The sequence below is a fragment of the Stegodyphus dumicola genome, chromosome 8 (genome assembly GCF_044657685.1).
Source record: "Stegodyphus dumicola isolate Sdum_Otavi_A_Nest chromosome 8, ASM4465768v1".
Taxonomy (NCBI): Eukaryota; Metazoa; Arthropoda; class Arachnida; order Araneae; family Eresidae; genus Stegodyphus; species Stegodyphus dumicola.
The window spans coordinates 101665664-101688814 of NC_140775.1; positions in this window are offsets into that span (position 1 = coordinate 101665664).

Genomic DNA, 23151 nt, shown 5'->3' on the forward strand with positions numbered 1-23151 from the left:
GCATTTTGTTTCTTGGCGTCACCCATACATCACACCACCGTCCAAAATTGGAATAGGGTGAAAACCTATTGAAATCTGACAAAATGTTGGTACGTCAAACAAAAGAGATACCTACTGAAATTGAGAGATACATAATAAAATACTTATACAAATTACTTTTATATCTACTATGAGACTTCTTCCAAAGCTGTAACATGTAAATGATTAACAATTAGTAATCAAAATAATTCTAAAATGCAATAGAATGATACTTTAAGCTTCTATGAAATACTTAAATTTTCTATAAGAGCAGCTGCAAAAGATTGTGGTACGTTCTTTGTAATGAAAGTTAACCGATTGTGATCAGTTATCAGTTCTACAGGTGATCCAAAAATCCATCTTTCTAACTTTTTCAGGCTCCAAATAACAGCATAGGGTTCCATCTCGATAGTTGGCCATGTTTTGTTGTGTTTTAGTTAGTTTCTGGCTGGCGTAACTAACCGAGTTCATCTTTCCGTTATTTTTTTCATATAAGCAGGCCTCAACACCTGTTAAAGATGCATCACATCGAATTGTAAAAGCTAACCCTGGAATAGGGTTACTTTTATATCTACTATGAGACTTCTTCCAAAGCTGTAACATGTAATTGATTTAACAATTAGTAATCAAAATAATTCTAAAATGCAATAGAATGATACTTTAAGCTTCTATGAAATACTTAAATTTTCCATAAAAGCAGCTGCAAAAGAAAACACAAAATAATAATAATAATAATAATAATGACAATAATAATAATAATAATAATAATAATAATAATAATAATAATAATAATAATAATCCTAAGAGTTCGTAAATGTCAATAAAAAGTTTTTTTTTTTTTTCACACATGTCATTCAATAGCTTCAAGTCTGGGCAACGCATCAGCATTGTTAAACTTAGCACCTGGGAAATGCGAAATTACAGTATCATACTTCTGTAATGCCCATCTTTGTAACTTAGAAGATTGTGGTACGTTCTTTGTAATGAAAGTTAACCGATTGTGATCAGTTATCAGTTCTACAGGTGATCCAAAAATCCATCTTTCAAACTTTTTCAGGCTCCAAATAACAGCATAGGGTTCCATCTCAATAGTTGGCCATGTTTTGTTGTGTTTTTAGTTAGTTTCTGGCTGGCGTAACTAACCGAGTTCATCTTTCCGTTATTTTTTTCATATAAGCAGGCCCCAACACCTGTTAAAGATGCATCACATCGAATTGTAAAAGGTAACCCTGGAATAGGGTTATAAAAACTGGGTGCTTCACTAGGTATTTCTTTAACCTCTCAAATGCTTCGTCGTGTTTTCCTGTCCAGCACAGCTCTTCTGGCCTTCTTCTTTCGGTGTGCTCGGTTAATGTGTAAGGTATTTCTCCCGCTTTCCTAGCGTGCCTTCGTTGTGTAGTGGTTCTGCACGCTGGTCCGGTATTCCAAAGGTCCGTGGTTCGATTCCCGGCGAGGGCGTTTGCTCATTTTTCATCTCTCTGGCTTCGAAAAAAAATCCTAATGTGTCTACAAATGGATAAGCTGCTTCAGCGTAATGTGGAATGTAATCTCTGTAGTAATTCCATAGACCTAGAATGCCTTTCAATTTTTTCTTTGTTTGAAGTCTAGCTAAGTTCTGGATAGCCTCCACTTTCTCTGGATCAGTACGATGACTACCGAAACAGGTGATATGTCCTAGATACTTAATGTGAGTTTTAGCAAAGAAACATTTCTTGAGATTTACTGGAAGCCTTAGTTCTAAAAATTTCGAAAAAATGGTGTCGAGATGTACTAAATGGTCATTCTAAATATTTGATTAAACTGCTATGTCATCAACGTAGGATTGAGCGAAATCTTTGTATTTAGCAAGTGCTTGGTTCATCACTCTCTGAAATGTTACAACAGCGTTGCGTAGCTCGAAAGGCAAGATTTTAAATAGATACTGAGCTCGATGAGTCTTGAAACATGCTAATTATTGACGTTCTCTTTCCAATGGTATGGCCCAATATTCCTTGGCAAACTAATGGTAGATATCACATTGGCTTTCTCAATGTGGAATAAGAGTTCTTTAGGATTGTCTATAAGGAAATCATCTGATTTCGTTACTGCATTAACCCCTTCGCGCCGACTGTCACGTATACGTGCCAGCAACGAACACACTTACCTACCGGCCGACACGCAGGCGTGCCAGAGGATTGTTGCGTTCTCTACCGACTGTCACGTATTTGTGCCAGTACTTTGGAACGTTTTTCAAACTATAATTTCTGCCACAAGATGGCACTGTATGTCCATATGGTTTCAGATACATGTAAATTAGACCTTCTACTCGAAATGAGAGAAGTATGACTCAGCATGTGTTTTTGATTATATAAACAAACTGGGAAATAAATGTTTCCGAATGGCGTGATTTATGACGTCTTTTTAAATCGCAATTTATTCGCACGTGGTAGTTGTTTACTGTAAGTAGAGAAGTTTTATTTGCTCTAAAGCGTTGGGTATTTCGGTCTGCAGTTCAGTTTTTAGAAAATAATTAGATCTTGTTAGACGTGAATTCTTTGTTTTTACCGTTGCAATGTCGAAGCGTCGAAAATGTTTAACAGAGCATGAAATAGCAGAAATGATGCAAAATATTTCAGATATTGATTCTGAAATTCTTATATTCTGATATTGATTCTGAAAGATTAACTGAAAGACATTTTCCAAAACTTTGTTCAGAAGAGACTGATAAGAAAATGAGACAACGATGTTTCGTTTGTTCACATTCCCGGAAAAATCCTCCAAAACGGCAAATGAGTTATTACGAGTGCAAGGAATGTAACGTAGGACTGTGTGTAGATCCCTGTTTTCAAATTTTTCATACGAAAAGAGAATTTTAAGTAATATATTTAGTTTTCAGATGTATAATGTTAAAATTCATAAAATGGTGAGTAATTAAAATAAAATGTGTAAAATATGCATTTAAACAAGAAATAAGGTAATTAAAGTATATATATAAAAATATTTATAAAGCATAAGCCGTTTATATACTCTATAGAGCATTATTAAACAATGCGTTGATACTTCGGAAATTTCATGGATTTAGGCTTAGTAGCAAAAAAGTCCCCGGCCCTGGAGAGACGCTCGCGTAAGACACTGCGTAAGACCTCAGCGATAAGCGCGCGTTTTCGCTACCCGGCTCGAAGGGGTTAAGGGACCCAAAGTCGACGCAAAGGTGAAGTTTATCATCTTTTTTCATAACACAGATAATAGGGTATGAAATTTCAGCATTGGTTTCTTCGATCAGTCCCACTGCCAACATTTCTCTGATTTTTTTGTCTACATGGGGCTTCAATGCTTCCGGAATTCGATAAATGTATGGCTTCTTTCTTTCGGTGTCATTTAATCTTATTTTATGTTCTCCTACTTTGGAAATTTTGCCTTATTTGTAAATAAGTTGTCATATTTTCTTAACAAGTTCACCATGCCATTCCTCTTATCATCGTCTAAATGGCTTAAGTCTGCTTTGCCAAGATGAAAATGATCTGACTTGTCATTCACACTGGGTTCCTCTTCATTCTCAAATATTACACCTAGTTCCTCTTCATTTTCAAATATTACACCTACCGCCTATACTCTTTGAGATCCCCGAAGATCATCATTGACAAAATCCTGGAACATATTTTGGAATCCAGCATCACCCAAGAAATCAATTGAACCCAAGAAACTGGATCCAGAAGACATAACCCCCAAATTCCGCCTCAGTGATAGAACCCTTAATTGTGTCAGGTGGGTTTTCGAATGTACTACAAATGCATTTCACAAATGTACTCAAACAAAATCCTTCCTCATGGAGCTCCCATACAATCAAAGAATTCACTGGAATCCGCAGATGCTTCATTTGTTTTCACACCATCAAAAACACTGCCCTAATAACAATTACTGTGCTTTTTGCAACCCAAAGCATCCCACAGGAGAGTGTAAAGCAGAATTCCCATCCTGCATCAACTGTGAATTAAACAACAGTATAAACAAGACCCGCTTCGAAATCGACCACTCAACATACTTCCAAGCCTTTTCCAGTTATCAGTAAGAGTTAATCAAAATTAAAGCAAGAACAAAATATGAGTAATCTTGAAGCACCCCAAGCCATCAAAAACCAATCAATAGTATGGAAGTTCCATGAACAACAGGGATAACCCATCCGAATTGCCCAAATAAAACCTCCAAAGAGCGCAAGCAGCGAATTCTAAATTAGAACACCAAGACAAAAATCAAACCTCGGTAAGAGCAGCAATAATCTGCCAAAACAAAAAGTCTACTAAATAGTGTATTCCAAGCAGAATCAGTAGCGCTCCTTGAAGCAATAAAATACAGCATCACAAACTTCCTAAAAGCAGCACATATCTTTACATACAGTCTTTCAGCGATGCATGCCATCACAAGCCCGCGCCACTGTTCAAAATTAATCCAGGACATTACAGAAAGAACTTCAGCATCACAAAATCAACACTTCTTTTTCACTTGGCTGAAGGCACATGCAGGGACAAAGGCAACGAGGAGGCTGACATCCTAGCCAAAGCAGCAGCTAGGGGTCAAAATACACAAAATTTATCAGTACCATGGCCTGGCTCGCACCTTAAAAAAATCTTAATCATCAAACTAAAGCTGAATGGCAGAGCTGGTGGAACAACGCCGAACAAGGAAGAAGGCCTTATCAGTTGTTCCCAAAAGTAGACACAAACCGAGTTTAATAACAAGAGAAATAACGTGGTTTCTTATCAGGGCATGGTCCTTTTCCCACGTACTTTTATGCAAGGAACTTAGCTACATCAGACCAGTGTACATGTGGAGAAAGGGGCAGTTCCGAACATTATTTATTCAAATAGCCCCCTCACAGCTGAACATCATCTAAAAGTCCCAAATTCAGAAAGTAAAATAACTTCTTTTATTAGATACGCTACCAAGAACAACCATCTCAGAAAAAAATCATAATTATAATGAATATCCTGTCCACAAGAGGCAGTGAGCTATGCAACACAGCCTAGAATAACATAACAAAGCTATTACTTAAAACATTGTATGTAAGCAGACCTGGAGCTGTCCTCCATAGCATGTAACGATCATTTAAATTTACAGGTTCCACAGTCTGTTTCCGACCGTACTACCGAGTCTGAACCCCTAAATGCCTCCGTATCAGGCGGGAGGTGGTCATCAGACTAAAGTGCCCACAAAGAGCTAAAATTGTAACGATACACCGCCGCACTGGCCCACTCTTACGGGCGACGGATTAGAAAAGATGCTCTCGCTCCTCACGGCTAAACGGGTCAACGGGGGTCACCACTCCCCGCGAACCGAGACCACCATGAGAGTGGTTCTATAATCTTGGCCGCTCTACTGGCCGATTGTGCTCCTGCCAGTAATACACGGGCAGTCCACCAGGCAGAAGGTTTAACATGGAATACCAGAATCGCAGCGGACTGACCACTGCCTCTCCGCTACCAATACCGTGGCTTTACTCGAATCTCGGTACCAGGCCGCTAACGACACCACCTGCCCCACCTGCCCAGTGGCCTATGGCCTTTCCATAGCATGTAAATGCGAAAGGCACCAACTGTGAAAACATCAGTGTATATTTAAGGGAAAAAGAAAGACACTGCCCGCGGTGTGGTAAAATACAAAGCATTGCAAGCAACGCCTGGCAGGGTCTCCTGTAAGTCCTGTGGGGTGTAATTATCTGGATAACTAGTGTGGCTGGACCACACCCACATTGCCAATGGTTAAACAATGGGTGTCCACCACACTTCTCCATATCCATATCCATATCCATACCGCCTGTACTTTTGGATTAAATTTTATAATTTTATTTTCGTGAACTCTGTTTATTATACTATCTGTCAGTTTCATTCTAAAAGAATCTGGATTGCAACTATAAGGTATTTGTCCCGCCTTTTAGTATGTCTTCGTGGTTTAGTGGTCAGCAAGCTCACCGCGTATTCGAGATGTCCGGGGTTCGATTCCCGGCGAAGGCATTGCTCATTTTTCATCTCTCCTGCTTTCAAAAAATACCTAATGTCTCTACAGTGGCGCCCGAACTAAAAAGGTGGTGGGTAATGATTCTTCACCACTAGCATTTTGCGACTGGGTCCTCTAATCCCCACTCACCGTGTAAAAAGGGGAGTATATAAAGTATTTGTCCCGCCTTTTAGCATGCATACCTTCCTGGTATAGTGGTCAGCACACTCGAAGCGTATTCAAGAGGTCCGTGGTTCAAGTCCGGTGAGGGCATTGCTCATTTTTCATCTCTCCTGCTTTCAAAAAATACCTAATGTCTCTACACAACGAGCTACTATTTCTGCAGGTCCTGTCCATCTGGCATATAATTTATTTCTGGAATCGAGAATCAGCAGATACATTTGATCTCCCAGTTTGAATACTTTATATATCGCTCTTCGATTAACATATCTTGCATACGTACCTTGTTTCAACTCTGCTATTATAGATGCTTCCTCTGCTGCTCTTTCTAATTTCACTTTTAGCACCTTTAGATTATCAACAATGCTTTTACCCAATTTTATTGGTAGTGGAATTCTTCCTGACTATGACGATTTTAATGCTGACAACAGACTTCTAGCCTCTCTTCCACGCATTAATTTTAATGGGAATACTCCAGTAGTATAATTTAGAGCAGCATATGCGGTATACTATACAACACATCTTTTTTAGTCATTTTTAGTATTTTTTTATATCAAAATGCACCAAATGACCTATATTTTCATAGAAACATGATGTTTTTCCATAATTAATTAAATATACTGCATATTTCAGACGCTCAAAGATTTGAGACAAAATTTTCTTTAATTTTAATAAAAATTTAATTTTTCCCAGAATTCAGGTATATCTTTATAAAATGAGATTTTAGTATCTTTACAAAATCTCATTTTAACATTAATATCAATATATATATTATATAATGGTATTATATGATTATCATTTGCATAATGCATAAATTTCCAGCCATTACAGCCCTTAATTGTTTTAAAGTCATTTCTAAATAGAATGAAATCATCTTGATTAAAATTTAAAATTTTATAGTCTAGATGATAATAATGAGCATCTAATATACACCTTTCTTCTGTAATTAAATATTCAATATTATATTTCTGAAGTAAACTATTAACAGTATTTATTAATATATTTTATTTGTTTTAATTGATCCTGTAAGTTTTCCATTTATTAGTAAAAATTTATATCCTATTATGGCACCACCTTTTGGGTTAATAGAGAGTTACTCTTTATAAAATGAGATTTGAATATTAATATCATTATACATATATATAATGATATATGATTGTCATTTGCATAATCCATAAAATCCCAGCCATCATAACCCTCAATTTTTCAAAATCATTTCTAAATAAAATAAAATCATCTCGATTAAAATTAAAAATTTTATAGTCTACATGACAAAAATAGTTACCTAATCTACACGTTTCTTTAAATTAAATATTCAATATTATATTTTTGAAGTAAATAATTGACAGTATCTGGTAAATTATGAATATATTCCTTGATTTCACAAGGCCTTAAAATATCATATATCTGTTTTAATTGATCCTCTATGTTTTCCATTTATTAGTAAAAATATTTTAGAATCCAAAGGGTACAGCACCATAATTATCTAAGATTCTTTTTTTTTTAACAAAGCTCAACGTATATATGTTTATTCATTTTATTTACTTTTATATTTCTGTCTTTTTCAATTAGAAAATGATTAATTTCTACAATTATGTAATTAGTTTTTCCTGTTATAATTTTATTTCTTTCATCAAAAGTGAGTTTATTTTCACTTTCATGACTCATTTTAAAGCCCTTGACCTTACCCTTTTCTTTATTAGTATTTAAAATATAGCTATAATCTTTAGAAGTGTCTGATATATATGATTTTATATATAATTCATCGCTGCCTAGTTCATCGGTCGATTCGCCCAACGTATACGACCTGTTTTTACTTTATTGGTACCACCATCAATATAAATTACAGAATCTGTATTAAAATAGAGTACTTTATCTTGTAATGTGTCTAACATTTTATATAGTCTTATTCTAGCAGAACTGGTAGTAAAAATAGCTATATATATATTTGTACTAAAGTAATTTCTTTCATATTCATATTTCATCTTATAACTCATTTCTATACATTCATCATTCATAAATATCATACTAAATCTTTAATTCTATCACTTAATATGATTTTATAAAAATCTTCCCATTGAATAACATATTTAGTTTGTAATGTTGCGCGCTTCCAACCTGCCCGCAACAATACTGGTGACTGCTATGAACTGGAAAATATACAAAGTCTTGAGAAGGGTTTAAATCCCTTTTTATTCAACTTTAGCAATTACAGATGCGTGCTCTTGACGCTCACAAACTACGCCGACCCGGCGGTAAAATAAAAATAAGAAACTAAAAAAGGAATAATAACAAGTGACTAACTACGAGGCTCTCTAAACGTAACTAACCTGTTCGCGTTCTGAGATACCGCTGATAATTCAGCAAACTTCTGAATATTACGTTGAAAGATTTAACAATTTACTGAGGCAAGCACACAGGTCGAAACGTGTGGTTCTTCAATTTCTAACTAGCCACCTCCACGCTCGTGAAGCAAGAAAGCACACATTCGAATTCGTTTCCCTTCTATTTAACTCAGATTACTTCCGCTGACAATTTGAATCCTTGCGCGTTCTACTAAAATTTACATACTCTGGCATTGGCAATTCCAGGGGAAAGTAAGGCTTGACAGGAAAGATAGTTTAAACTTAAAATAAATGTTAGTTAAAATAAATATAAACCCTACATTTGCCGCTGCCAGAATTTGGTAAACTTGGAAGCAGGTCCTAGAAACGACCTGTTGAAAAGTTTCCACAATACTGAACTAACTTTTAAGAGCCTCGTTTACATAAAAAAAAAACTGTTCTCTCACAAAAGGTAGAATAAATTTCTATAGATACTTATTCAACTCTCTCTTCTTACAGCAACCTTTCCTGGATTTCAGCAATCAATCTGTTCTCTTCCTTCCAGCATCTGGAAGGAATAAGTATCCGTATCTTTCTAAATACATTATAATTTACACTTTCTTGACACTGAATAAGTTTTTGTTTTTGATCGATTTATTTTTCTTAGTTACTGCTTACTTCACATTCATTCAAGTATTCAAACATGAATTTAACTTTACCCTGGCTCTCCACCATGTGTGGTGTCAAACGGGAATATTCGTGTTTTAGTATTGCAACACTTCCCCTAACCACAATGATTTGTTAGAATTCAACGACCAAATAGACACACCTTACTCGACATTCTACAACTCGATGAGCTATTTTAACATTCTTAAAATTCAAGTGTAGGTGGAGAACCCTACAAAACACATTCATTCTAACTTCCCCCTCATTCATCTTTAGACTTGCAGGCTTTCGCTCTAAAGCATGATTTTATCTACAGTTTAATACTTAAATTTCTTTTGAGCATTTACTTTTCGCATCTAAAATTTATGCTTCTAGACTAAATTCTACTTTTACATAACTTTCAAGTATTTACGTATATTTACAAAATTCTAATACATATGATTTTTACAATTTACCATAAAATGAATAAGAGAAAAATAAATTTTTACTTTACGCATTCTTCGCCAAGCTGGCGACTTTTATCTACAGTTTAATACTTAAATTTCTTTTGAGCATTTACTTTTCGCATCTAAAATTTATGCTTCTAGACTAAATTCTACTTTTACATAACTTTCAAGTATTTACGTATATTTACAAAATTCTAATACATATGATTTTTACAATTTACCATAAAATGAATAAGAGAAAAATAAATTTTTACTTTACGCATTCTTCGCCAAGCTGGCGGCACTGAAACTAAAGTTCTTATTAATACAAGAATACGAAGTTATTTTTATCTTCGGCCAAATTTTGATTTTAACATAACAGAATTAGTCTTTCGACCAATAGAAACTGCTTGTTCTTAGATTTTATACTTAAAGAAAATAATACTTTTGCCTTAGCTAAATAAAGTAAAACAAAACTAAGTCTCAACCGAGACATATTGACTTCCGTCAAAACATCGAACTTCGTATTTACGCATAACATTTCCGAACAAAAGAAAAAAAAAATTATAGAAGATTTTAACTTATCTTTAAGTTTTTGATGATTGGAACTCCGACATCCTCTTCTGGCAGAACTGCTCCCACGTTATAGATTTCATCGACGTCAGTCGTCTCCTTAGTGTCCTTCGAGTGTCGTCCACGTTGCTTTTTCTTTTTCGCCCTCTGCATGCTGGCCTCTTGGAGTGGTAGTCGTCGGGTTGCTGTCTTTTCCGTTTTGCCCCTGGACGGCTGGTCTTGGCGTCCTCCGGTCTGGAATCATGCTTGAATTTCTTCTGTTGGTGGTGGTCTTTCCGTTCCTCCTGCTGTCGTTTCGTTCTCGGAAACGACTACCTTATTTGCACCTGACACTCTGGCCCTGAAAGCGTTCTCCTCGATGCAGAATTTCTACTGCGATACGTTGTAAGTGGTGTTTTCCTCTTTACCAAAGCTTCTTTACGCGGCGGCGCTGCTTTCTTGTATTTCTTAAATGCTGGAGTCTGAACGTTTTCGTTTCTTCTCTTCGGTACCGTCGCATGGCTTGTAGAAGGGCTAGGTTTCTCTTCAGTTCTCTGCTTCTTGGGTGGTGGAACGAGTGACGTTACTTCTGGACCTTCTACTTCTTTTACGCTTGAGTCCTGCAAGAAACTTTTAAGGATTTCAAAATCATTTTGATTATATTTTTTCACTTGGTCGGGACTTGCTTTACAGATTTCCCCTCTCTCGTTTTTAAGGTACAATACGACTCCCTTGATTTCCTGAATAACATAGGGGCCTTCAAATTTTGGAGCTAACTTTGCAGTAAAATTATCTGGGGCACTTGATAAAGAAAATTTCCGCTTCACCACTTTATCCCCAACTTTAAAATCTGCTTCACGGCGTTTTCTATCATAATATAATTTTTGTCTATTTCTTGCCGTATCCGAGCTTTTAACCGCCTGGTCAATGAGTGTTTGCACATCTTTTTGTTTAAATTCTTGCTCTCTTTGTTGCACAAAGAATAATTTATCTAATGGCGTCATTAACTTCCGTCCTAAAATAATTCTGCTGGAGGTTTTCCCGTAGTATCGTGATTTGCCGTTCTTAAAGCATAAGCTAACTCATTTATGTAGCCATCCCAGCGCTTGTGATGTGTGCTAACATAACTTTGAATTATTTTTACAATGTTTTTATTAAGTCTTTCTGCTATGTTTGCCTGTGGTCTATACGAAACCATTTTGATATGGCGTATGCCAGGTCCAGTGTATAGGTTTTCAAATATTTGGCTAACGAATTGTTTACCGTTATCGCTAATGACTTTTATCGGTGCACCGTATTTTAAAATGTATCTGTGTAGGAATGCATCTGCGACTGTTTTGCCTGACGCGCGTTTAAGTGGAACAATTTCCGTCCATTTTGAAAAATGATCTAAATTTACTAAAAGAAAACGAATTTTATTTAACTCACTCTGGGGGAACGGACCAAGAAGATCTATGCCTAAAATTTCATTCGCAAATGTAGCGCGAATGCTATTTAAGTACCCGGACGGGCTGTAATTAATATCATTTATTAACTGACATTGATTGCAGGACCTGACATACGCAGTTACTATTTTGTATAATTGCGGGAAATATACCGCCTCGCGTACCCTTTTTAAAGTCTTTCTGACCCCTAAATGACCCGCTGTTTTCGCGTCGTGTAATTCCTTCAAAATGCTTAATCGAAGCGAGGCTGGGATGACTGGTTTGTACTCGAGATTTTCGTTTGTTGTTTTCGTATAAAATAATAAATTATCTATTATTTCATAGTTTTCTGCTCTATTTCTTATCGCATCTATATCTGTGTGCTCAAAGCTTTCGGGGTCTTTCAAATATGCATAGATACTTCCAAATTCAGGATCAGCTTTCAATTCAGCAATAATTGTTTCTCTAGAATCTAAAATTTTTGAAGTCAACACAGCGCATTTGAGTTCATTTCCTTCATCGTCCAGTTTTAAACGAGAAAGTGCGTCAGCTACATTGTTTTCCTTACCCGGTTTATATTTAATTATGAGATTATATTCTTGAAGTTTTAAAGCCCATCTTATTATCCTGGGCGTTAGGTTTTTGCCCGAGTAAAGTCTACCAACAGCCGCATGATCCGAAAAGACTGTTACTGGCGCTTTGCCGAAATAAATCGAAATTTGTGTACAGCTATTAATACGGCTAATGTTTCTCTCTCTGTATCTGTACAATTCCTTTGTGTCTGATTCAACGTTTTACTAAAAAATGCCAGAGGATGGCTATTTTGCATAAGAACCGCACCCACCGCATAGTCCGACGCATCTGCTGCAATTTCCAGGTTTTTGTCCCCCTCCGGGAATTTCAAAACAAGGGCATTGATGAGCGCTTCTTTTAACCTTTCAAATGCGGTATTTGCTTCTGCTGTCCACGTGAATTTACTTTTCTTTCTTTTAATTACTAACAAGGGTTCAACAATATTAGCAAAATCTTTTATGAATAACCGATAATAAGAACATAACCCAAGCAAAGAAGAAAGTTTCTTGGCGGTGTTGGGAGGTGGGAAATTCTTGATGGCTTTTATTTTTGAATCTTGAGTTTCTATACCCTTTTGCGAAATTTTATAACCCAGATATTTAAGTTCTTTAGTTGCGAACTTGCATTTTGAGGCGTTAATTGTAAGACCGGCCTCTTTTAATAATTTAAAAACTTCTTCTAAGTCTTTAATATGTTGTTCCAACGTACTACTCGTTATAATTATATCATCTAGATAGATTAAAGTCGATTTTCCTAGGACAGGCTTTAGAACAATGTCCATAGCTCTCTGGAATGTTGACCGGGCCCCACACAACCCAAAGGGAATGCGTAAAAATGCATAAGTGCCCGATTTTGTTATAAACGCAGTTTTATGTATGTCTTCGGGTCTCATAGCTATTTGATAGTAGCCAGACGTTAAGTCCAACGTAGTCATGTATCTTGTAGATTTAATCTTTCTAATAATTTCCTCTAAAAGGGTAAACTGGGAATTTAGTAACACTATTAAGTTTCCTGTAATCGATAGCAAACCTCCAAGCCCTTTTATCCGAAGGAGGGAACTCGTTCTTTTTCCTACATTGTACGACTGGACTCGCGTACTCACTATTTATGGGCGTTATTATTTGATTCTTTAACATTTCCTGAATATGTTCTTCTATGATTTGCCCGTTCTGTTTATCATAGCGATAAGGTTTAGTCCTACAGGGTTTGTCGGCAGTTAACTGTATCTCATGCGTAACATTTTGACAACTACCAAGCCGTTATGAAAACAAGTTTGAAAAAGTACTCACCACTTGCTGGATGGCTTGACTTTCATGGACATTCAAATGGCTAAGGTCGACTTGCGGTTGTTCCACTGGTTCCACCACCCTCCGATCCATCTCCAGCACGATAGAACTTTCCTGAAAATTCAGTTTGGCCTTTGCGGCTTTTAAAAATTCTATACCTAAAATAAGTGGACTTTGCAAATTTTTTACTGCAAAAATTAATACTTTAAGGCTTTCGTTTTGAACCTGTATCTTTAAAGATAGTTTTCCGATACATTGACAAGTTTGTCCTTGCGCTGCTATGATTTCTGTGTTTTTATTTTTAAATAATCGTAACCTATTAAAGTTCTTAAAAAAATATCACTCATAAAATTACCTTCTGCTCCTGTATCGATGAGGGCTTCTACTGGTACATCGCCAACCAGGACTTGTATAATTGGTAAATGTGAGTTTTTTACGATGACCCTATTTAAGTATCTTTTTGAGGGTTTTTTCAAAACTTCTGGGGTCTGGACCCTCGCTTTCACAGGCCCCTCTACTAGTGTAAAGCTTTCCTTTCAACTTCTGCCTTCTGGGTACGCGCACGGTTGTTTTCAGATTTCCTTTTTGGGCCTTGACCTTCGAGCTTCGATGAGTTAGCTTGATAGCTCTTTCCCCCATAAGAGCGGTTTGCATTTCTGGTCTGCTCATTTGAAGATTGCCTTCGGATACTTTGAGAACACGATGCCCCTCTAGCTTTTTCCGCTATTCTGCGATTTTGGAACTTGACCGCCAATTCTAAGAGCTCCTGCAATGTGCTTGGGTTTCTAATTTCAAAGTAATCTTGAACCGCAGGTAGCAATCTTGGTAAAATTATTTCAATAATCTCCGCGTTGGGTTTCTTCCCATACAGCATATCCGTCAGCTTAATTTTTCGCAGAATAAAGTCCGTCAACTCTTCTATATCCCGTTGATAAAAACTATATAGTTCGGCTTCTAGCCTTGCTCGATCTTTCACTATGGGGAAGGCCTTTAATAGCGATTTTTTGAAATTTTCAAATGTGTATGTCTGGCCTACGAATTCCCCTAATAAAAATTTGCCTATATTCTTCCACCATAGCGCGGCCTGTCCTCTTAGTGCAGATGTGGCGATGGCAACCTTTTGCCTTTCAGGCACAGGGTAGAGCTGGAAGTGATTGTCGAGGCCTTCTAGAAATATCGCCACCGAATTTTTTCCGTCGAAATTGACGTTTGGCTTGATTGACGCTCTCAAAGTCTGGACCAGGTATCGAAATCCTTCCAATTGGCTTGCCATTTCTTGGTGTTGTCCTGCGGCTTCCATCCGATTTTCGGCCATTTCAGTTCGATAAGTGTTCGGGCGCCAATGCAGAGTTGCGCGCCTCCAACCTGCACGCAACCAAGAGGTGACTGTGGAAACTGGAAAATAGACAGAGTCTTGCTAAGGGTTTAAGTCCCTTTTTATTCAACTTAAGAAATTACAATTGCGTGCTCTTGACGCTCACAAACTACGCCGACCCGGCGGTAAAATAAAAATAAGAACCTGAAAAGAAATAATAACAAGACTCTAACTACGAGGCTCTCTAAACGTAACTAACCTCACCGCGTTTTACAATACCGCTGCTAATTCAGCAAACTTTGAATATCACGTTGAACGATTAACAATTCTCCGAGGCAAGCACACAGGCCGAAACGTGGGGTTCTTCAATTTCTGGCTAACTACCTCCGCGCTCGTGAAGTAAGAACAGCACATCTCGAACTCGTTTCCTTTCTATTTAACTCAGAATACTTCCGCTGATAATTTGAATCCTTGCGCGTTCTACTAAAATTTACATACTCTGGCATTGGCAATTGCAGGGGAAAGTAAGGCTTGACAGGAAAGATATTTTAAACTTAAAATAAATGTTAGTTAAGATAAATATAAACCCTACAAGTTTGCTTCATATTTTTTCTTTGACCAAATTAACCCCATAATGAATTTAAAGAAATTTTAGCTATATACCTCATACCTGGATTTTCTTCTATCTTCTCTAGATTTATATCTAATTTTTCTTTAATAACTCTTTTACATTCTTCTTTGTTTTAAGGCTTACCAGCGGCGAGCGGTAAAGTCGCTGAACACTGGTAGTTCGGTCCGAGGTTCGAGTTCCGCGAACGGGCTGGCTGCATGGGTGTTTTCGTGGTTTCCCCATGTGTAATGTGTATACGAGCCAGTTTACCTTAGAAAGTCCTCCACGAAGGCATCAGTCCCCTTAGGCAGATAGCCCTCGAGACTTTGCTGTAATTAAATAACCTAACCTGTCTTTATTTTAAATTGTGTAGATCATTGATCATCTGTATCTAATTTAATTTAAAAAAAAAACATTTTCACATATTCTTTGAATAAATCCTTTGTTTTCTTTTTAAAGTGCTAAACTTCATATATATCTAAAATTTTGTATCCTTTCTCGATAACTATTTTGACTTCTCTGTTGTCCAAGTGCCTATGAAACTCCTTTCATCATTGCTATGCTGACATTCTTTATTTCTGAGCTCATAACATTCTTTACACTTTCTCTTTTCCAGAATTGTTTTAAAATGTTTACAATGAATAGTTTTTTTAGCATGATTTACATAACGAAAATAACAGTTTATCTCCTTTGAATGGTACAGGAGCCTACTACCTTACATTTAATCAAACCGTACCAACTATTGCCAAATTTTTCAAGATTGTAATTTTTGTGTTGGTGTCCAATTGGATAGTAGTCAAAGTAATTAACAGTTGGATAAAGTGAACAAACATCAATATACCTACCTTTTTCAGTACTTTTCAATGTATATTTTAATTTGGTAGGTTCACACCTACCTCCTGTAAAGGCATCTCTGGAATTTAAAGGTTCTACAAAACCACTTTTCCATTCTTTTTTCATATATTTTTTAATTTCTTTATCGTTTTCAAAATAACATTCCCATATCATAACGAGTTCATATCGTGAATCTTTTATCATGTTATCGATCTTTATTGTTTTTTCATATAAATCTTTCATACACACTTGTTTATGCATATTTACTTCGCTTTCTATAAAACATTTAGTGCATCCATACCAATAACAACCATGAAACTGGAAGGCGGTATTTTCATAAAATCCATCTACTTTAACAGTTATACTAACTATAATCAGTTTTTTTTCTTTCCTCCATTGAGAGCATGTTGTATATTGATATGAGATATCAATATACAACATTGATTTATGAGATAGATAATCTAACCAAGCAATTTATTTTTTGCTATATTGATCTTTTAAGATAACCATCTTCATCTATTGCGATAGTATCTTTCTTTCAGATATCGCCATATATGAAGATGATTTAATTTATCTCTTAAATTTAATTTAATTTATCTCTAAAAATACTCATGCATACATCGGCTAATGTAACATATTTGAACGGATTAATATCCGCTATTTTTTAGAATATTTTACTAAATTCTAAACATAAACATCCTTTTCTCAAGATATCTACGTCAGACCTACAGTATTTTATACTTTCTTTTCGAAAATCGGAGACATAATCTTTTACGGAATTATACCATTTATCAAAGGATTCTCTCTGTTTTGGAGTCATAGTATCATAACCATAATAGTATTTATCGGGATATTTTCCTATATAATTTTGATTTTTAGATGTGTTAAATAAATGAGGAAAGTATCCTTTAGCTAACTCTGTTAATCGAAATGTTTTAGGAAAATCTCTCGATGGTTTGAGAGTAAAATTAATAGAATCGATAAATCTTATATTATAATCCTCTGCTTTCATTTATATGAGTTTATTGCCTTGATATATTGTAAATACCTTAATTTGAATTTCAAAGCAATATTTAACTAAAAACTGAAAATCAAATCCTTTTCCATAATGAGCTAATATAGTATAACCAGAATGTTTTTTAACAAATAACCATTTACAGTATTCTTCATCATTTTTAAATATATTTTTTTTCCAATAAAAATCATGATTCTCTATTAAATTAACTTCAGGAGTACCTGTTTCTTGATCGGTTTCAAAATCAAAATACATGTATTTTTTTGTAAATCCTGCATATTTATAACACCTTTTCTTATCACTTTTATCACATATATTTAAACAATGAATTCCATCAGTAAACTTCCATAATTTGCACCATTTTTCAATACTAACTTTTTTAATACAACTCTTTTTACACAAACCTCCTAAAGCTTTTACTCTTTTTATATAACATTTATGTTCTTTTGGAACCCAATTATTACAATTTTTACATAAAATTCGTCACATTTATGTTCTTCAGGATTTCTTTGTTCTCTGGGAATACACATATTACATTTTAAACATTTCCATAAACTTTCACAGACATTATTCCTTTTATGATTTTGAAAACATTTTTCACCTTTAAAGGATCTAAAACAATCATTACAATATGTTACTTCACCTTCCTAATGACTAAACATCTGTACAAAACATCTGTTACATTTTAGAGGACATTTGTGTTTTCGTTTCCTCTTTATAACTCACTTTACAATAATGATAATAATAATTTTTTCAAAAAAAAACCTGTAACAGAGGTAATAAAATCAGAGGGATTTCTGTTTTTAAAAATATGTATACATACAGGTTGTTTCAAAAGAATAAATTGAATTTAAATACAAATTTAATTAATTCTTTGCGCCATTGCTGCAAGGGATGAATTCTCCATTGTATAATTTTTTATTAAAATTTTCTCTGCAAAATATAGTAATTTGAATATCTAAAAATTCTTCAAACTGTTTAACATATTCTAAATTACATATTTCATGTAGTTTGACAGCTAAAGTTTTTTCTTAATAATCTTCCTTTTTTAATATATGTGGTAACAGTTAGTTCTATACAGCCACCAGAGGGCATCACCTATGCGCCTGCAGCGAAAGGAAAGAGGAGGATGTCACTCAATAACAGACAGATGCAGACAAATTAATAAGTTGGTTTACAAAATGGAAAATAAAATTCAATACTGAAAAATCAACAGTCGTTCTTTTCAGCAAAAAAAAAAAAAAAACTCTCAGAGGAAATTTCGAGGCTATCAAAATCAATAACGACATCATTAGAAGAGAACATCATGTTAAATATCTAGGAGTTTTCCTTGATAAGAAATTAACCTTCCGTCAACATACAGAATACGTGAAAGAGAAAGCTCAAAAAGCATTTATGGCGCTTTATCCTCTATTAGGGAGAAAATCGCAACTCTAATATGCTACCAAAAGAATCATTTATTTGCAATCCATTCGTCCAATAGTTCTATATGCAGTTCCAGCGTGGACTGCTACCGCCAATACCCACAGATCCAAATTACAAAGCCAACAAAATATTCACTTACGAATTATATCAGACTCTCAATGGTTCGTCAGGAACACCGTCATAAGAAAAAGTTTCAAGATTAACACCATCAACAAAGAAATTCTGAAATTAACTAAACATTTTCACTCCAAATGTTATAATCATCAGCACAATGTCATTAGATATCTAGGAAATTACGATCACCGCATTAACCAGCCCTTCAAACGTACTAGGACAATTTTCTATAATAGTAATTGGAAGTAGTCAAACATTTATATACGCATTGTATATATATTTACTCAAGAAATTTCGCTATTTACCCTGTTATCTATCCCAGAAGATCAAGTTTAATTAGAACTCGTAAAGTGTTGTAAATAATCTTTGCTAAATCTTTTTAGCTCCAATTGCTAATATTTATCCCAGAAGTTCAAGTTTCATTGAAACCGTATCGTATTGTAAATAATCTTTGCTCAAGTTACTCATAATATGTTTTCGTCAGATGACTATTGGACATCAAAGCATTGATCAAGGCTAAGTCCCGCCCACAATTTTTTCCCCCTCCATTAATTCTACTTCATCTTTTTTAAAATTTTGGTGTTTTTCCATGAACTTTGAACATTTATCGTACGACAAATACAAAAACTTTATTACTTGGACAATTTTTAAATCAAACAGAATGCACTGGTGTTGTATTTAATCTCGCTAAGTCTCGCCGTCATCTATTGCTTCGCCAAGGAAGACGTACAAATTGTACTGTTTAAGATTTTTACTAAGACTGCCCAGTAGAGATACTAATTTTTCGAGTAAAGGCCGATAGGCCGAATACTTCAGACTACCGTTATTCACCATAATAGACAGATGACGATTCCACGCGAAGGTGGTAAGATGTTGTTTCCATGCGAAAGTGGTAACTAAAGAACTATATGATTCCACGCGAAGGTGGTAACTGAGGAACTATATATGATAGCGAGCGCGAGAAGGTGCCAAGCAGCTATTTAAAATATCTAAAAGTTATGTTTGCATCCAACAAGCGCAAGAAGGTGCAAAAGCTCTGTCATTCGATTCAATTTCTACCTTTTCTTTTGTTTTCATTAAATGTCTGTGGTGTGGAAGTGTATTTTCCCTAAGGATAGAATCTTGAAGTCCCCAACCACATATATATATAATATCATTTTTAGTTAATTTGTTACAATTCAGTTTTTTACATAAAGAAACAGGATTTTGAATACTTAGCTGTTACTATAAATCTAGCTAAAGAAATATTATCTTTATTTTTAATCTAGCAAATACATCTTCATCTTTAAACATATTTAATAGTAAATATATTTAATACCAGAAGGTGGCAACCTTCTGGTAATTCAACCACTGTAAATTGAAATACACATTCGGTTATACCCAATTCTTTATATTCAGTTTTATAGTACATCTATATATATTTCAAATGCATCTTTGGTGAATATCATAGAAGGATGAAAGGATTGATTGACTTCAGGACTGTTGATAATGATATCTACTGTGCCCTTTCTTTTTCCAATAGCTTGCCTAAATAAATCTTTAAAAATATTATAATATTGTACAGGTTTTAAATCTTCTAATGCTCTGCCTATATAACTTTTTTATAAACACTATATATTTTTATAAATTCTTCATAAAATTTTATAATATGGTTCATAAATGATTTCCAGAATATATTCTTCTAAGTCATTTTTAGGACGCCTAGGTTCAAATTCATTGCTTCTTTTTTTAGGATATTTGGTAAATTATTTCTGTTTTCTATCAGCGTATAATATATAAGGATTAAATATACCGCTTAAATCAATAGGACGCGAAGCTTCTGTTTTTGGTATAAAATAATTTATTTTATTATCATACTTTAAATTAAAACAGTCAATTATTTTCTTAATTTTATTACGTTTTTTAGTTTTCAAACAAATTCTTTCTTTTTTTTTATTTAAATAATATATTACATCTAAATTTGATAAATCTATTAAAATATGTTTATATTCTCTTCTTTTTCTTATATATTTAATCAATAATATAATTAAAGCATCTTTGTTACAACCTTTTGGTTGTTTGATATTCAGTTGTTTCAAAGCAGATCGAATTTCGTTAAGTCGCATATTTTTTATTTGCTCCATTTATATAGGTAAAATTTTTAAAGAGCTTTGCAGAAGCTTCCCTGTCTGTCAGATATCTTGATATGATAAATGCTTCTTAAATGTCTCTGAAAATGAGTTTCTGGATAAGATTTTCAACATTCACAAATTAATTTTTGATATTTATTAATTTTATCACAAGATTTGCAATAACTTTGTAATTTATTAATCTTATAATGATAAAATTCAGAAACCAGTTTAATTTCTTTATAGTACGAACACATTTTCTCCAGTTTTATTAACAAACTATTTTTTAAAGGCTAAAATTTATAGACTAAATAAATAAAACCATTAGTTTTAAAAAGAAGAGAGAATTCACAATTTACTGAAGAATTTTCAATACCTCTTCATTTTTCAAAAATTGCTTTACAAGAATTTAGTATGGAAGTATCTTGGGATAATATAAGTGATTTTTTTTAAATAATATATTGTTGCGTACGGGCTCGTAATGAATTGAATGCACAAGCCGATAAAAAATTAAAATTTATTCTTGTCCCGAGAAATTAAACAAAGTGCTGAAATTTCCTCAGAGATATTCGTACAATATCACAATATCTCACAGTAGTTATATTTTAAACTACTAAAACGTTAAATAGAAGACAATTCAAACAGAGAAAGTTAATCAGATCTCACTGCGAATTCACTACAATCAATAACAGCACTAAGTAAACAACTGAATTGAGATGTTTTCCTACGGCTTTTATAAGCATTTAATCATGCACGATGACATTCTAGTATTTTCTTGATGTTTCTGGAAAGCAAAAGAGTACAATTACGAGATAGCGATTTATTAAACATTAAATGCGCGTGCCCTTGTATTTTTACGTTTTCAGCGTAGCTTCCTCTTAAAACTCGTCACGCGCTGCATTGCACGAGGAAATAAAAAATTTTAATTATAATTCTACTAAAAGTAGCTAAATAAATACAAAATCCGTAACACTGTCCCTTCCCAAGGACTGCACGTCCCGGGCAGTACAATCCGTGATAGGAAGCCAAAGTTACAGCTAAGGCGTCAATGTAATAATAAATATTACATTGCAATAACAAACAACATAAACAATAACTGCAATAAGCAACTTTAAAAAATCAAATACTAAATACGAATCAAATCAAATATAAATTTAGAAACAAAAAGGACCATGGTCGTTTAATATTTACAATTATATAAACTACGTACTATGGCCATAGTAAGGAGCTAACCTGTCGTAATGAACGACTTTAGGCTTAGAGTTCGATGACTCACGGATCCGAACCAAGACGTCGTTCACCCTCTTTAGGACTGTGTAGGGACCATCCCAAAGACTGTAGTTTCGGACCGAGTCCATTCTGTCGAGTCGGATTCCCTAACCACACTTTGTCTCCTTCGTTGAACCGATGTTCAGTAGCTCTAGTGTCGTATCAGGTCTTCATCTTCTCCGTCGTTAAGTTGACTCGCTCTCATGCAAAGCTTTGCATCACTTCAAACCGGGCCTAGAGATCTTAGATGTATTCCTCAGGCATCCGCATCTGGAGGACGACCAAACAAAAGATCACAAGGCAGACGAAGGTCACGTACTATGCGCATCTGTGGTGAGGAATAGCTGGTAGTCTCGTGGACAGTACTACGGTAAGCCATTAAACACAGTGGTAACTTCTTGTCCCAGTCCTGTTGATTTCTGGAAACCACCAATGAGAGGTTACTAAGGATGGATAGATTAAACCCCTACCATGCCGTCCGACTGGGGATGTAAAGACGCCGCTTGGATTTTGTCAATGCCAAGTAGCTTGCAGAGTTCCTTAGTTATAGCCGAGGTAAAATTCCTTCCCTGATGGGAATGTAGCTGAGGAGGCACTACGAACCTGGAAATCTAGTGTTGTATCATCACCTCTGCTACTGTGACAGCGTCTTGATCAGGAATAGGATATGCTTCAGACCACTTGGTGAAGTAATCAATGAGAACGAGGATGTATTTGTTGCCATCAGCAGTTCGTGGCAGATGTCCCAATATGTCAAAGGCAATACACTCAAAAGGTGCTCCTATATTGTAACGCTACTGCTTGCCTCGGCTACATTTCTTCGTTCCTTTCCGAGCTGCACAGTAAAACAGTGTATGAAAGGGTTAGATATATCGCACCCCAAAAATTACAGCCAGAAGAACAATTAACTAAAGAATTAAATTAATTATATTAAAAGAATTTCAAATAAATTAGAAAATAAATCAACATCTCTCAAATGTTAATGCTGACAGCAATACCACGAATGAAAGTTATTTTCTTTAAGTTGCGAACTTAATTAATCC